This window comes from Notamacropus eugenii, chromosome 4, assembly GCF_028372415.1.
Source record: "Notamacropus eugenii isolate mMacEug1 chromosome 4, mMacEug1.pri_v2, whole genome shotgun sequence".
Classification (NCBI taxonomy): domain Eukaryota; kingdom Metazoa; phylum Chordata; class Mammalia; order Diprotodontia; family Macropodidae; genus Notamacropus; species Notamacropus eugenii.
The window spans coordinates 455644038-455655439 of NC_092875.1; positions in this window are offsets into that span (position 1 = coordinate 455644038).

The following is an 11402-nucleotide window of genomic DNA, read 5'->3' on the forward strand; positions in this document are numbered from 1 at the left end:
GTAAGGATCAAATGAAATTACTTGTCAGAAAGCCTTTGTAAATCTTAGTAATTCAAAAATTCTAAGTAAAGTATTAAAAAGTCACATAATTTTCTTTCTGGAAAGTCACTAAGTGATAACCTAATTTATTTTGTATCATTTTTTCAATAAGGACACTAAGGCCAAGGGTCTCACACAACTTATCAAACATGTGCAGGTTTCTTATCTTTTAGAGTTCACTGATCTTTGTTACTGCTTCTCTTTCTTTGGACTTCTAAGTTGTTTTGGACTTCTTTGGACTATATGACTCATCTATACCATGAGTCTCATAAAGTTTGAGCCATTTGACCTGATTAATAGAGTTTCTTGGTAGGTTATTTTCAGAAACTCAACCACACACATTTTTATTTTAAAAATTAGGCTGATGATTTAAGAGCAATATCTGTTGATATTTTTGGCCATATGAAAATAATTGGATTATTAATTGATTATCTTGCAGAAATACTATAATAATGGAAATCATTATTTATCAAAATATTGAAATTAACCATGAGGGAATCAACTTGAGTGAGATTTTCCAATGTACTTGTGTAAAACACTCATAGAGAGAAATCATGCAAACATAATGGATGCAGTTGAAGAAAAAGTGGAGATAACATCAAAATTGGGATATAAGGAGTATATATAATTTTCAGGGATTCAATTTCCAGGAAGCAAGAATGGAATAGAAAGCCCACATTTCTAAAGGCCTTACAACTTGTCATGTAGCCTCACTTCAGGCTTTGACACTTTTTACCTGGACTATTGTAATAGCTTCCTTATTGGTGTCCTTGTCTATAATCCATTCTCTCCTAAGCTTTCAAAGTAATTTTCTTAATGTCCATGTCATTCTCCTGTTAGACCAACTCCAGCTGCCTCATTTGGAATTGAATGTAAATTCCTCAGTTTGGTATATTAAACCCTTCACAACCTGGCTCTGACATATCTTTTAAGCCTTATAAGACAGAATGCCCCATCATGTACTGAATGATCAAACCAAAGCTGTCTCTCGATGTTCTTCATGCATGTACTCCATCACCTGGCTACATGTCTTTGAATATGTTACCACCCATTTGTAGAATGCACTGGCTCCTCACCTTTGCTTCTTAGAGAATTCCCAGATCGTCTTGTCTACCTTAAGTTTCTCTTCTGAGTACAGGCCTACATCATAAACTGTCTACTGAAAATTTTAAAGTGAATGTTCTAGAAATCTCTTAAATATAAAAACTACAAAGCACAAATTGTTTTCTCTTTCAAACTTCCAGTATCTTTATTGAACTTTCTTATATCCTTGAAAGGAGTCATTTGTCTTCTGTTTCTTGTGTTTGTAATCTTAGCAGTATCCTTGACTCTTCACATTCCTTCACCTCATGAATTGCAAAAACTTTTGCAACTCAAATCTTACCATTTCTGTCTCCACAAAAATCCTACATACACATCATTTATGCCACTACCTACACTCAGACTGTCATCACCTTTGACCTTAGCTATTGTAATAACTTCTTATTTGATGTCTTCCTCAAAGTCTTCATTTACCATATAACTACTAATGGAATTTTCCTTAAATGTATATTTAATTACATCATATGCCTACTAAGTAAATATTAGTGGTTTCATGTTTTTTTCTTGGATCAAATACAAATTCCTTTAGAGCTTAAAATGTTTATAATCTTGTCCCAAACTATCTTTTTAATTTCACTATCCATTTTAATAATGCTAGTAATAAAAAGAATGGCTAACATTTATATAATCCTTACTAAGTGTCAAGCACTTTACCATTATTATTTTGTTTGACCCTCACAACAAACCTTGAAGGTAGTTGCTGTTATTATTTCTATTTTACAGATGAGGAAACTGAGGCAATTAAGTGACTTGTCCAGGGTCATCCAAATAGTGCCTGAATAAGAATTTGAACTGAGATCTTCCTAACTCCATGTCTAACATTATTCACTGTGGTACTTAACTTACAACCAAATTAGACTTTTTCCTGTTCATTGCACATGCTATATATACATACACACATACATACATACATACATACATACATATATATACATATCTTAGAATTCACTTTTTCTTCACCTCTGTCTCATAGTATCCATAGCCACCTTCAAGCTACATCTCAAGCACCACATTCTATACGATGCTTTCTTGATCCCTCAGCTTCTATAGATCTCCCTCATTAACTATCTTGTAATAAACTACCCTATAACCTGCATATTTTTGCACATACACACATACATATATATTACACACATACATACATACACATATATAATGCATCCTTTCATAAATTTATGTATGTGCTTTATGTACTATCTAATGACTGAGATAACATGTAGTGAAGTGAAGACACCAGTGTTAGATCTCGCCAAATACTGCCCTCCCAAATTATAAGCAGGCCTTCCCTAGTATTGCTATCTCTGACCTCTTTTAGTACTTCTAAAAATTTTAGGTAGGATTTTTTCCTGAATTTCCAAATAATATAATGAGTCTAGAAAAATTATTCTATACATTTTGTTTCTCTGTCTACTATCCAAGATGTGGAATAGTTAGACATATAGTCTAATAGGTTAAAAATTGCCTCTTTAGAAGGATGAAAACATAGAAACTTGGATAATTCCTGGTCCACTTGACTATAACTGTTTCTCCAATTCTTTCCCTGCTACTAGATATCAATGTGGAACCAACTAAATTAATTTTTTAGATGGGCCCACTAGGGCTTCAGTGTATCCTTTATGATAATACACAAAAATAGCATCCTGTCAATATTTTCATGACATCACCCAATAAGATGATGAAAACAAGCAAAAATAATTGGGGAATGTTTCTCCCCTTCACATTTCAATATTTATACCTCAGATTTTTATATGTCAATATCTTCTTTACTAATTTAGTTTTTCAAACACATTACTTATTGTGTAAGCTTGTGTAAAAATTCAGAATATTCAATTTTTCAAGGAATTTAATTTTATCACTTTCAAGTTTTTTGTTAGAAAATCCAAATTGATGTGACAAAAAGGAAAAAAAAATCAGTTCACAATGCAAAGCAAGAACTAAATAAACCCCTTTCAATTGGTGAATGCATTGCTTGTTGTTCAGAAAGATCAAGAAAATGAAAGGGCACAGATATGTCACTGAAGAAAAATAACTACACATGTAGTTCAGTTGTAGAAATCTCTGATCAGTTGCTGCCTGCATCTGGCTTAATTAGTTGGAGTCCATAAAAATCAGCATCAAAGACACTTCTGACACTTCTGGAGGTTTGTGTCTGTACTCTTCTCACACTATCTGGGAGACGTTATTGTAGACTAGTAACTGATGTTTCATAGCTCAAGGCTTCTTAAGTTTTCGTCAAATAAAGATCAGTGAAAGGAGGATAGGCTTCCTGGAGGTCTATTGAAGGCAATGAAGTACATCTCAGAATATTATTTTAAAATAAAAGTACTATAGGACGCAAGGAATTTTTGCTAATTACTTTTTCCTAAATAACTCTGTTATATAAACTTGTGTTGTTTGGCCCACCAGTGACAGACAAAGTGCAAATGTGTCCATTAAAACATTCTTTGTAGAGCAAGAAACTCTCATTAGGTAAGCCCAGTGGTCTTTATTTGTGAATCAAAAGAAAATAAAAATGATAAATTGTTCAGATTTTAAGGAATGGCAAATGATGAAGATATTTTCTGTGAGTAGAATAACGATTCTGTGATGCCACTACTCTCAAGAAACAATACCTGGAAAAGTGCCCTTTCATAATTCAAGGGCTCAATTTAAATGATAATACAATATATAGAAGTAGAAGATACTGTTGGTTTATTAAAGAAAATCAGAATTTGTAATGAACTGTATTCATTCATATATAAATAATTCCTTGAAAATACATTGCTCTATAAAGTACATTAAATGAGGTCTTTATGATTTTTTTTATGTTCACTTTTAATTTTCTTATCAGACCCTTCCTTTGCACCTAATTTATAAACTTTAGCTAATTCTATGTCAAATAGTCACAAATTCTAAATGTTAGAATTTGATTGAATGAAATTTTTCATTTCTGAAAGTTCCTATTTTTAAAAAATCACTCTTTTTCTTATATTCTAAGTGAAATTTGAACTTAAACACATTCTGATCTTTATAGACATAACCAGAGCCAACAATGCATAGCACAATTCCACAAACAGATTTCAATTATTCTTGGTGCCAGTGCTTGGAGAGCTTAGCAAGGAAGACCAGATGTTATTAGTATCACGTGCTTCAGAAGCTGAATTTCTGGCTTCTGGTGAATAAATGGGTTCATTTGCCACTGGGCTTTAGGAAAAGAATGTCAGCCTCTGAATTGATTGCTAGAAATGAAATCTTTTTTTAAAAATCAAAAGTCTGAATATTAACTGTTCTGGATGCTATTAGAAGTGAACGATCATGCCAAATGCTGTATTAATTACCTTACCTATCTGTGCTACTATGTCCTTGACCTTCCTTCTACTACAGATGTTTCCTTTCAATGGTTGTCAGCACACCTGCTCTTGCTTTGTTCGTAGCTTGGTAGACGCTTTCAGATGAAATGAAAGTGTCCAGAAATTTTTTTTTTTTATTTTTAAATACTACTTATATAAATACACAGTACCTTTTCAGCCCTAAAGATAAAGGATTTCAGTGGGATATATCTGAATAATCCTTTTATATATTCTCAATATGCCCTGTCATTTCTAAATACCTACAAGAGAAAACATCTGTATTTTATTCTAAATAAATGAGAAAGATCTACCATTTGACAATGTCATTACTTAGCATCCTCTGTATTATTTTAGGCGAATATGTAATAGATGTTTCATATCCTGAAGATGTTTGAATCCCTCTTTCATTTGAAACTAATGAAAACTTGTCCATCATTTTTTTTAATCTTCTGCCTGAGAAGAAAACTTGGCCCAAATTGTGGTATGCTTTGTCTTAATTATAGCCCAACCTAACATGTAGTAATGAAACTTCTGTAATGGAATTTCTCTGGTTTCTATAAAAGTTCATAGAATACAAGGGAGAAGTCTTTTGGGGAAATATGATTATTTATCTGAAGATGAGAAGTAAAATGAAGAGAATTGAGCAAATGCATTGAGCTCTATCAATAAAGCCAGTCCTGGCACATGTAAGAAAGAGAATTAAGATAGAGAAATAACTTAGATGAAAAAATTAAAGATGTAGGGGGACTAGTAAAAACAGAAGATTTGGGAAAGAGTGAAAATTGGAAAATGTTCATAGGTTTGAATATTTAGAACTAGCAGGGTCTTAAAATGTTGTCTATCTAAAGAGGAACAGGGGTGGTTTTTGTAGTCTCAAAGTATTCTGCTCCATATAGGGCCAGGTATATCTGGAATGCAGAAATTAATTCAAACAAATCCTCAGCAGGAAATTACATCATGTTACTATGAAAAAAAAAAAGATTGTTATTTTAGTTTAGGATGGTTCTATCTATAAATCAGTCAATTAATCAGCAAATAATCAGCAAAAAATTAACAAATACCTACTATGTACCAAACACTATATTGTGGATACAAAGGCAAAAATAAAACAACCTCTGCCCCCTACTGGAGAAGACAACACACACACGTATGCAGAGTATATATCAGAAATGTTTTTTTTAGCAGGTTCAGGGATAAAGAAACAACTTATAGAAGAGGTGCTACTTAAGCATTATTTTGAAGAAAGGAAGGTATTCGAAAAGGGAGATATGAGGAAAAAGCACATTCCAGGAATGGAGAATAGCCTACTCAAAGGAGAATGTTAGGAATAATAATCATAGTTTGGCTGGATTGAGGTATGAATGAAGGGAAATAACTCAATGCATGGTGGCTAAAATCACAAAGACAATAACACTTTTATTTTTCTCTTATCAATGATTAACTTTCTCTCATGACTAATAGATTGTAGAAACATAGCCTTGGTTATTACCTTGATTGTTCAGTTGTTTACACAAATTCTAGGTGCCTCACAGATTATTTAATTCTTCCAGTTAGTAATCAGAGAATGAATTTCCCCTTTGAATGAAGTTTATATGGAAACTCCAGCTCCAAGTTCAATCCCAATTATTTTTATTTTTTTTCCAAAAATTCTTCACCAAACGCTGGAAAACGCTGTAATACTGAACCTCTGAATAGCTCAGTGTTTCCAGCAGTTAAAAGTATTTTGGAATCCCAATAGAAGAGATTAGGCTCCTTATAATGTGAATGAAGACAAGTGCTCAGTCTTTAGAAATACGAAAACTTGGAAGAATATGTAAGTATACTTTATTGTATGATAATGGTCAGCAGCAACAGAAGTCAATCAGGTGCTATTTCACGATAGAATAACACTTAAGGGTTCCTTACCTAATTATTTTTGCTCTTCATTATGAATAATTTTTAATTGCCATTCTAACTTGATTCTATCAAATGGTGGACAAAGCAGGGGATGATAGAAGTTTTAGGAGACAAATCATGAAACAAAAATACAATAGCTTTCTTCTAGAGGGTAATTTACTTAGACAGATTAACAGAGATAGTGAAATCAGTTAAGTGACAACTTAATTTAAATAATATATTAAGCTCTAGTCAAAAAAATGAAAAGATATAGGAAGCCATCAACACAAAGCTACCCTCTTTCAGTATAAATTTGCTGCTCTATTATGTTTCTGACTGCCTTAATTATAATTCTCATCATTAAGCCCAAACCAGAAAGCATTGCATTTTAGAGTTTTAGAAGAAAAAATAAAATAGTATGGCTATTTAAAAATGTGTTTTACTGGAGTTGGACATCAATTCAATTCAATAAGATCTTAATAAAGACAAAGTATTGTTGAGGTTCAGGGTGCTCAGGGCCCAAAATTACCAACACTACAGATCCTGCTTGACTGAATTCCACCCAGGCCATCTTTCTGAGTCAAACACATTTTATTAAAGATTTGCCATACTGGCTTAATTCTTAAGAACTCTTGCCATTCATGATGCATATATTAAAAAGTGGGCCAGACACAATCTGAGCTAGATTGAGTCTGATCTAGATTGAATCTGAGCATCTTCACAGAAGTGAGATGGAACCTAAATACAGAAAACACTGTGGATGGATCCAGAAGTGGTCTAGCAGTACAGGCTGATGGAAAGAGAGGTTTAGGGAGGGACTTGAGGAGAAGACCAAGGAAGATCTTAATGGGACTGGGATGACTGATCAAGGGTTGGAAACACCTGGAGGTAATCAGGAGCTATCAGACAATGGAGGTCTAGGCTAGATTAAGGGTAACAGATTCGCGCATGAAAAGCCAGATTAAGTGGGAAGATCAAAGGAGTTCAAGTAGATTCTCAGAGTTTGTACCCCATCTCTATTTGCTGGTCACTATCTTAGCCACAGGGATTCTAAAGACAAAAAACAAGATATTCCTTGTTATGAGGGATCTTAGATTCAAAGGAGGAGGAGCAATAGATATAGCAAATATGAAATTATATAAGGAAAAATGGAAGAGGGGGCAGCAGAAATTAGTACAGTGATTGGGAGCTAGTATAGGAAGCAACATTTGAGCTGAATCTTGAGGGGAGCCATAGATTCAAAGATGCAAAGATGAAGAAGTAAACCATTACAGACACTAAGAAATGCCTGAACAATGAGATAGAGACAGGAGATGGAATATGATTTTGTGGTTATAGCAAGCATATTAGTTTGGTTGGAATGTAGTATAAGTGAGGAATAGTCATGTAAAAGCATTCTAGAAAGATAAGTTGGAATCAGATGGTGAAGTATCTAAAGTGATAAACAAAGACATTTTATTTTGCTTAGTTAATGATTTATTAATTGCTTATCAAGTGCCAGGTTGTAATAGAAAGCACCTCAACATATGTAGAGGAGGGCCTGCTATCACAGATTCTTCTGTCTGCACTTCTGAAACAAAAGGCAACTTATGAGAGGTCAACAATCACTTTAATCAAGTACTTGTGTCATTCACTTAGTTCAAAGCTTCTTCTCACCACGCTGAACAGACAGTGCTTCCAGCTGTCTGACAGATCAACAGATAGTCTATCTGACCATACATACACAGTTACCAGAGAGAGAAGCACCAACATCTGGGTTTCCAAAGCCTGGGGTTCCTTAGTGGCTGCTCAGTCTTGTCAGGTCAAACAAACACTTCCAATAAGTAGGTCCCAAAGTAAAACTTCACCTCATAGTACTTACACATTTTTGAGAATAAGAGGGAATCACAATCCTTGAGAACCAGTGCCTCATTAGAAAATTAACAAAAGGGAGATTTCCAAGGCAAGATGGCAGAGTGATCAGTAAGTGGTATCTCCCTCCCCTTGTTGACCTTGACGTACCCAGAGAATATCTCCCCAGGAAAAACCGTGGAACAGTGGGATGAGCAGAAAGCTTAAACAGACTCTTAGCCTCTGAGGCTTGAAAGATCACTAAGGAGGCTACCTCTTGCTGCGGCCAAAAGTGACCAGTGCAGGATCAGAGCTGTCCCAGACAGCCCCACCTCAACAAACCAGAAGATCCTGAACCCCAGGGGGGTGAAGCCAGCAACTGCCAACACCAGGAATCCAGTTGTGCCTCAGCACCCCAGGGGAATCAAGAAGACAATAGTGCAGAAAGCTGAGCTTATGTATGCTCTAGCTCAGCAGAGGAGATCTCCAGTGTCAAGACCATCCCTGCCCCACACTTAACAAGCTACCTCCAGGGAAACTACAGGAAAACCCCCCAAAATCTCACCTGTCCTCAGCTTTCCGCCACCAGCCAGCTCAGCAGCAGGTAAGCTGTAGCATTTTAGCTTCTAGCTGAAAGAACCAGAGACCACAACACAAAAAGGATCAAATTTTAGACGCAAGAACTGTGGGACAGAGTTCCATGTGCTGCAGATACAGAGATCTATTTTAAAAGCCAGAAAAGGGATTATTATCATGAGTAAGAAGCAAAGCAAAAAAAGAGAAGATCATAGAATCATTCCATGGAGAGAAGGACCAAAACACAAATACCAAAAAGGTCAGCATTGAGACTGTATTCCCATCTGAAAATTCCAAAGGGAATATGAACTGGTCTGAAGCAGAAAGAACACTCTAGGAAGAGCTCAGGAAGGATTTTTTTGTGTGTGTGTCATCAAAATTGATTTTTTTAAATAATTTTTTTATTATTTATTTTTAACATAGTTTATAACAAATACAGCAATTCAAACTTTTGGCCAGGTGATACTTCTTTTTAAAGCATTTGCAATATGGACCACAAAAGAATTTTTTTTTTAAATATTAACCAGCTAAGACAGAAATAATATTTACATTGCTAACTTCACAAGCTCTTGACCTAATTGTCTCCACAGTATTCTTAAGAATTAAAAGACCCTAACTTATTGTTGTTGGTATAAAGTCCTGTGCATAATAGCTTAATTTTAGACAACCTTGGATGTTCCCCTACCCATAATCTATAATTGAATAGATCTGGTATTAAGTTTACAAACCTTTTGACTATAGGAAATTGCCAACAATAGTAAGGACATTGCAGGGATACAAAATCTCCCCAACTTCATGTCAATTCCAGGCAGGATTAGATTGTTCACTTGCATTCAATGAGACTTAAAGTCTGCCAGGTGGGGGAAACTGAGTCAGGAGAATCCCACCTCAGCCCATGCTGAACAGCCACTCTCCCACATTTCCCTTGAGATCACTTATGCAGTTCATAGCAGCATCTCATCAGGTTACTGGCATCATGGATTGGAGGCTCAGATTGCCTTTCTTCCTATCCATACCTGGAGTTAGACTCAGAAGACTTAATAGTCCTATAGCATCTAAAAATGGCAAGTTCCAATAACCAGGTTTCAAATATGATTATAGTTTCACTTTGGCTAAGGAATATCTTTTGAGGCAAGTCTTAAGTGGCTTACATGCCTTTCTATACATGTTCTATTTCCTGATTAAATGGCAATCATGAAATCATATTTACCATTAAAACCTTGACTTTTCCATCAATGCCAAATTTTACCCAATGTTACCTTCCTCTAGGAAATTTAGACTGAAATTCTTCGCTCCAGACTAAAGATGTCATTGATTTATTCTCAGTAATTAATTCAGTCAATTGTTTTAATACTAATTGCTTTTACCTCACTTTGCAATATGTCCAATTTTTCTCCCCATCACTCCCCTCCCCCTTGCATTCTGATTACTCCTTCCCTCAATGTACCCTTCCCTCCATCACACTCCACCCCTCTCCTATCCACATCTTCTCTCTTTTCTTTCAGGGCAAGATAAATTTCCATACCACTATCCCTGTAGTTCTTATTTCCTGATTATATGCTATAAAAATTCTCAACATTCATTTCTAATACTTTGAATTCCAACTACTCTGCCTCCCCCCCCCTCCCCAGCTTCACTGAGAAGGCAAGCAATTCAATACAGACTAAATATATGTTGTTTTGCAAAAGACTTCCAAAATAATCATGCAGTGTAATACTAATTATAGTGCCCTCTTACCTACCCTATCCCCCTCTTATTTATCCCCCTACAATTGACCTTGTCCCTTCTTGAAAGTGTTTATTTCTAGTGATTCCCTTCTCCCATTTGCCCTCCCTTCTAACATTCCCCTTGTTCCACTTGTTGCCTCCTCTCCTACTTTCCTGTGGTGTGATATAAATTTCATATGAAATTTAATGAGCATGATATTGCCTCCTTCAGCCACACGTGGGGAGAGTAGCTTTATTTTTTCCCTCTCTCCCCTTCTCCCTTATCTCCTCCATTGAATAAGATTTTTCTTATCTCTTTTATGAGTTATACCCTGTTCCATTCCATTACTCCCTTTCTCTTCCCAGAATTTTCCTCCTTCACCCCTTAATTTTTATTTTATTTTATTTTATTTTATTTTATTTTTTTGTATGTGTATATCATCTCTCGGATATAACACACCTTGTACTCTCTATGTATCTATGTGTGTGTGTGTGTGTGTGTGTGTGTGTGTGTGTGTGTGTGTATGTACAATCTCTCCAACTACCCAAATACTGAGAAAAGATTCAAGAGTTAAAAAATATTTTCTTTCCATATAGTAATGTAAAGAGTTTAGCTTTAGAGAGTCTTTTATGATTTTTCTTTTCAGTTTACCTTTTCATACTTCTCTTGATTCTTGTCTTGGGAAGTCAAATTTTTAAATACAGATTTGATCTTTTCCTCAACATGAATTCTTGAAAGTTGTCTATATCACTGAATGACCATTTTTTTCCTTGAAGTATTATATTCAGATTTGCTGGGTAGGTGATTCTTGGTTTCAATCCCAGTTCCTTTGCCTTCTGAAATATCCCACTCCAAGCCCTTCGGTCTCTTAATGTTGAAGCTGTCACATCCTGTGTTATCCTATTGTATTTCCACAGTACTCAAATTGTTTCTTTCTAGCTGCTT